The sequence below is a fragment of the Lolium rigidum genome, chromosome 2 (assembly GCF_022539505.1).
Source record: "Lolium rigidum isolate FL_2022 chromosome 2, APGP_CSIRO_Lrig_0.1, whole genome shotgun sequence".
Lineage (NCBI taxonomy): Eukaryota > Viridiplantae > Streptophyta > Magnoliopsida > Poales > Poaceae > Lolium > Lolium rigidum.
The window spans coordinates 244,269,580-244,276,137 of record NC_061509.1 but is presented as its reverse complement, the minus strand read 5'-3'; positions in this window follow the sequence as shown (position 1 = coordinate 244,276,137).

Below are 6,558 nucleotides of genomic sequence, written 5' to 3'. Positions count from 1 at the left end.
ATCATGTTAGATCTTGTGACCTGCCTATCATGATCAAGATCATCTATTTGTAATGCTACATGTTGTATTTGTTGGGATCCGATGAATATTGAATACTATGTCCAGTTGATTATCAATCTATCATATATGTTATTTATGTTCTTGCATGCTCTCCGTTGCTAGTAGAGGCTCTGGCCAAGTTGATACTTGTGACTCCAAGAGGGGGTATTTATGCTCGATAGTGGGTTCATGCCTCCATTAAATCTGGGACGGTGATGTCTACGTTCCCCCTCCTTTCTCGTAGACAGTGTTGGGCCTCCAAGAGTAGAGGTTTGTAGAACGAGCAGCAAGTTTCCCTTAAGTGGATACCCAAGGTTTATCGAACTCGGGGAGGAAGAGGTCAAAGATATCCCTCTCATGCAACCCCTGCAACCACAAAGCAAGAAGTCTCTTGTGTCCCCAACACACCTAATAGGTGCACTAGTTCGGCGAAGAGATAGTGAAATACAGGTGGTATAAATAAGTATGAGCAGTAGCAACGGTGCCGGAAAAGTGCTTGGCGTGTAGTTGATGGTGGTGGTATTGCAGCGAGTAGTAACGCAGATGAACGATAAACAAGCGGTAGTAACTCAGCGGGAGTAACGCAGTAGTAGTAAACAAGCGAGTAGTAACTCAGCGAGTATTTAGGAACAAGGCCTAGGGATTACACTTTCACTAGTGGACACTCTCAACATCGATCACATAACGGAACAGATAAATGCATACTCTACACTTTTGTTGGATGACGAACACATTGCGTAGGATTACACGAACCCTCAATGCCGGAGTTAACAAGCTCCACAATAATGCTCATGTTTAAGTAACCTTTAGTGTAAGATAGATCAACACTACTAAACCAAGTACTAGCATAGCATGCACACTCGTCACCTTCATGCATATGTAGGAGGAATAGATCACATCAATATTATCATAGCAATAGTTAACTCCATAATCTACAAGAGATCATGATCATAGCATAAACCAAGTACTAACACGGTGCACGCACTGTCACCTTTGCACACATGCAGGAGGAATAGAACTACTTTAATAACATCACTAGAGTAGCACATAGATAGTAGTGATACAAAACTCATATGAATCTCAATCATGTAAAGCAGCTCATGAGATCATTGTATTGAAGTACATGGAAGAGAGATGAACCACATAGCTACCGGTACAGCCCCGAGCCTCGATGGAGAACTACTCCCTCCTCATGGGAGCAGCAGCGGTGATGAAGATGGCGGTGGAGATGGCAGCGGTGGCGATGGAGATGGCAGCGGTGTCGATGGAGAAGCCTTCCGGGGGCACTTCCCCGCTCCGGCAGGGTGCCGGAACGAGTTCGTCCCCCGAATTGGAGTTTCGCGATGGCGGCGGCGCCACGAGTAACTTTTCCGGAGTTTCGTCAATTGGTATCGGGTTTTCCGATCCGGGGGCTTTATATAGGCGAAGAGGCGGCGCGGAGGGCCGACAGGGGGACCACACCATAGGCGGCGCGGCCCCCCTCCGGCCGCGCCGGCCCTAGGGTTTGGTGGCCCCGTGGCTCTTCTCCGGCGGTTCTCGTGTGTTCTGGATGCTTCCGGGTAAAATAGGAACTTTGGCGTTGATTTCGTCCGATTCCGAGAATATTTCGTTACTAGGATTTCTGAAACCAAAAACAGCGAAAACGAGAACCGGCACTTCGGCATCTTGTTAATAGGTTAGTTCCGGAAAATGCACGAATATGACATAAAGTGTGCATAAAACATGTAGATAACATCAATAATGTGGCATGGAACACAAGAAATTATCGATACGTTGGAGACGTATCAGCATCCCCAAGCTTAGTTCTGCTCGTCCCGAGCAGGTAAAACGATAACAAAGATAATTTTTGGAGTGACATGCCATCATAAACTTGATCATACTATTTGTAAAGCATATGTAGTGAATGCAGCGATCAAAACAATGTATATGACATGGGTAAACAACTGAATCATAAAGCAAAGACTTTTCATGAATAGCACTTCAAGACAAGCATCAATAAGTCTTGCATAAGAGTTAACTCATAAAGCAATAATTCAAAGTAAAGGTATTGAAGCAACACAAAAGAAGATTAAGTTTCAGCGGTTGCTTTCAACTTATAACATGTATATCTCATGGATAATTGTCAATGCAAAGCAATATAACAAGTGCAATATGCAAATATGTAAGAATCAATGCACAGTTCACACAAGTGTTTGCTTCTTGAGGTGGAGAGAAATAGGTGAACTGACTCAACAATAAAAGTAAAAGAATGGTCCTTCAAAGAGGAAAGCATCGATTGCTATATTTGTGCTAGAGCTTTGATTTTGAAAACATAAAGAGAGCATAAAAATAAAGTTTTGAGAGGTGTATGTTGTTGTCAACGAATGGTAGCGGGTACTCTAACCCCCTTGCCGGACAAACCTTCAAAGAGCGGCTCCCATTTTATTTTATTTTTGGATGGCACTCCTTCCAACCTTTCTTTCACAAACCATGGCTAACTCGAATCCTCGGGTGCCCGCCAACAATCTCATACCATGAAGGAGTACCTTTTTATTTTAGTTTTATTATGATGACACTCCTCCCAACCTTTGCTTACACAAGCCATGGCTAACCGAATCCTTCGGGTGCCGTCCAACAATCACATACCATGGAGGAGTGTCTATTTTTGTTAATTAATTTGGGACTCGGGAATCCCATTGCCAGCTCTTTTTGCAAAATTATTGGATAAGCGGATGAAGCCACTAGTCCATTGGTGAAAGTTGCCCAACAAGATTGAAAGATAAACACCACATACTTCCTCATGAGCTATAAAACATTGACACAAATAAGAGGTAATAAATTTTGAATTGTTTAAAGGTAGCACTCAAGCAATTTACTTTGGAATGGCGGAGAAATACCATGTAGTAGGTAGGTATGGTGGACACAAATGGCATAGTGTTGGCTCAAGTATTTGGATGCATGAGAAGTATTCCCTCTCGATACAAGGTTTAGGCTAGCAAGGTTGTTTGAGGCAAACACAAGGATGAACTAGTACAGCAAAACTCACATAAAAGACATATTACAAGTATTATAAGACTATACATCGTCTTCCTTGTTGTTCAAACACCTTACTAGAAATTATCTAGACCTTAGAGAGACCAATTATGCAAACCAAATTTTAGCATGCTCTATGTATTTCTTCACTAATGGGTGCAAAGTATATGATGCAAGAGCTTAAACATGAGCACAACAATTGCCAAGTATCACATTACCCAAGACATTTATAGCAATTACTACATGTATCATTTTCCAGTTCCAACCATATAACAATTTAACGAAGAGGAAACTTCGCCATGAATATTATGAGCTAAGAACACATGTGTTCATTTGAACCAGCGGAGCGTGTCTCTCTCCCACACAAGCATGATGTAATCCAATTTATTCAAACACAAACAAAAACAAAAGCAAACAAACGAGACGCTCCAAGAAAAAGCACATAAGATGTGATGGAATAAAAATATAGTTTCAGGGGAGGAACCCGATAATGTTGTCGATGAAGAAGGGGATGCCTTGGGCATCCCCAAGCTTAGACGCTTGAGTCTTCTTGATATATGCAGGGGTGAACCACCGGGTGCATCCCCAAGCTTAGAGCTTTCACTCTCCTTGATCATAGTATATCATCCTCCTCTCTTGACCCTTGAAAACTTCCTCCACACCAAACTCGAAACAACTCATTAGAGGGTTAGTGGACAATAAAAATTAACATGTTCAGAGGTGACACAATCATTCTTAACACTTCTGGACATTGCATAAAGCTACTGGACATTAATGGATCAAAGAAATTCATCCAACATAGCAAAAGAGGCAATGCGAAATAAAAGGCAGAATCTGTCAAAACAGAACAGTCCGTAAAGATGGATTTTATTAGGCCACCAGACTTGCTCAAATGAAAATGCTCAAATTGAATGAAAGTTGCGTACATATCTGAGGATCATGCACGTAAATTGGCATAATTTTCTGAGCTTCCTGCAGGGCAGTGGGCTCAGATTCGTGACAGCAAAGAAATCCGGAACTGCGCAGTAATCCAAATCTAGTACTTACTTTTCTATCAACGGCTTAACTTGGTACAACAAAACACAAAACTAAGATAAGGAGAGGTTGCTACAGTAGTAAACAACTTCCAAGACACAAATATAAAACAAAGTACTGTAGCAAAATAACACATGGGTTATCTCCCAAGAAGTTCTTTCTTTTTAGCCATTAAGATGGGCTCAGCAGTTTTAATGATGCACTCGCAAGAAATAGTATGTGAAGCAAAAGAGAGCATCAAGAGGCAAATTCAAAACACATTTAAGTCTAACATGCTTCCTATGCATAGGAATCTTGTAAATAAACAAGTTCATGAAGAGCAAAGTAACAAGCATAGGAAGATAAAACAAGTGTAGCTTCAAAAATTTCAGCACATAGAGAGGCATTTTAGTAACATGAAAATTTCTACAACCATATTTTCCTCTCTCATAATAACTTTCAGTAGCATCATTGATGAAATCCACAATATACCCATCACTTAAAACATTCTTATCATGGTTCATATGCATAGAAGTATCATTAAATTTGGCGTAAGAAGAGTTATTCTCATTAATAGTAATTGGAGCAAGATTATTATCAAGAATTTGAACATGGTAAACAAGTTGTCTATTAAGGGAATTGTTTTTAGTAACCCAATCATGACTATGACAAGTTTCATAAGGATAGTTAGAACCTATATCATAGCATTCTTTATAATAATCATCAAAGATCGGAGGCACAGTGTCATCATAAGAAATAGAATAGTTATCTTTCACAGTCGGTTTATCTGTGTCCATACCATCATTGTTATTAGAAGGAGATGTATCAAGAACATAATGACCAGTAGCAAAAGGATTTTCAAACACCTCTTCCCCGAGCTTAGAGCTTTCTATATCATTATGGGAGGAAGCATGGATAGTACTGACACTATGGCAATTATTATCCTCATCATTTTCAGAATTAGTTTCCCAGAGATTTGCAATATCAAAAGTAGTGTGCTCATTCAAATCATGATTGCTAACGTATGTAAAGGGCATAGGAAGATCATCATATTCAGATTCATTATCACAATAATCATTAGGAGCAACATACTTACGGTTACCTATTGTTATCTCATATACGCGGGGATATGATGTTACCTCTTTCTTTTTATTCCCCTTCTTCTTCTTCTTCTTCTTCTTCATTCCCTTCTTCTTCTTTTTCTCTTCCTTCTCCTCGTTCCCTTCTTCAGGAAGAAGAGGCTTGAAGGGTGGCTTGTCCGCATAACCCGATTTACTTTCGAAACAATAGAAGAAACTTGGGAGGATCCCTCCTTTTCGTTAATTAGTTGAAAACACACAGCGGTCCTATCATATTTTGGCAAGGTGTCATCTTCTAAAATATTTTGTATGTAAGTATTTGTATGGCTATTATCAATGCAATAAGAAAAACACCCATGCAGGACATCATCAATATCAAGATCACTCATATGTAACAAAGAGATTTTTCTCGACAGTTCTTCACACCCCAAAAATAAAGTAAGTTCATCATGCCGATTAGGAGTAATTTCATCATCACAATACAAATTTGCAGCACTCATTGGGTTCAAAATATCACTCGGAGGAGCATTGAAAATTAAAATGACCCACTTCATGGCAAACTTCACAAATAAAAGGATAGAGGGCACAAACTTTTTTACCAAGATCATCTAGAGCCCTAAACCACTTTCTAGTTTTTTCATTAGCATGATGGATGCAATATTCATCTTTGATTTGATTAATTCCACAAGGTCTATGTATTCCACAAAAATTAACATGCTTATAGGAAATAGCATTCTTAGGAGTTTGAGCATGCTTATTGCAATAATTAACAACAATTTCATTCTTCATGCAAGCCTCTTTAAAAGGTTCATGATACTTATCAAAATTATTTTTAGGCAATTCAAAATGAGAAGCAAAGGCTTTATAAAGATTTGCAGCAACTTGAGAGTCAAGACCATAAGTAGCACTCATATTTCGAAATTTATCGGTATCCATGAAAGCTTCAATGCATTCATAATCATAATTTATACCTGACTCTTTACCTTCATTGTTCTCCCATCCTTCAGCGTTGTCCTCAATCCGATCAAGGAGGTCCCACCTAGCTTCAACCTCCTTGCTTGTGAAAGATCCCTCCGAACACGCGTCCAGATAGTCCTTGTGTTGTCCTGAAAGTCTTGCATAAAAATTGCTAACAATAACATTACGGGGGAGCTCATGAATGGGACATTTGAGCATTAGAGATTTCAATCTCCCCCACGCTTGAGAAATACTCTCTCCATCACGAGGATAAAAGTTATAAATATAATTCCTATCAATATGCACTTCATGCGGAGGATAAAATTTAGAATAAAAGAGAGATGCAATTTCCTCCCAACCAAGAGAATGCCTATTCTCCAACAATTTATACCAATGCGCCGCTTTACCGGACAGACGAAACGGAGAATAGCTTCTTCTTCACTTCATCCATAGAGAT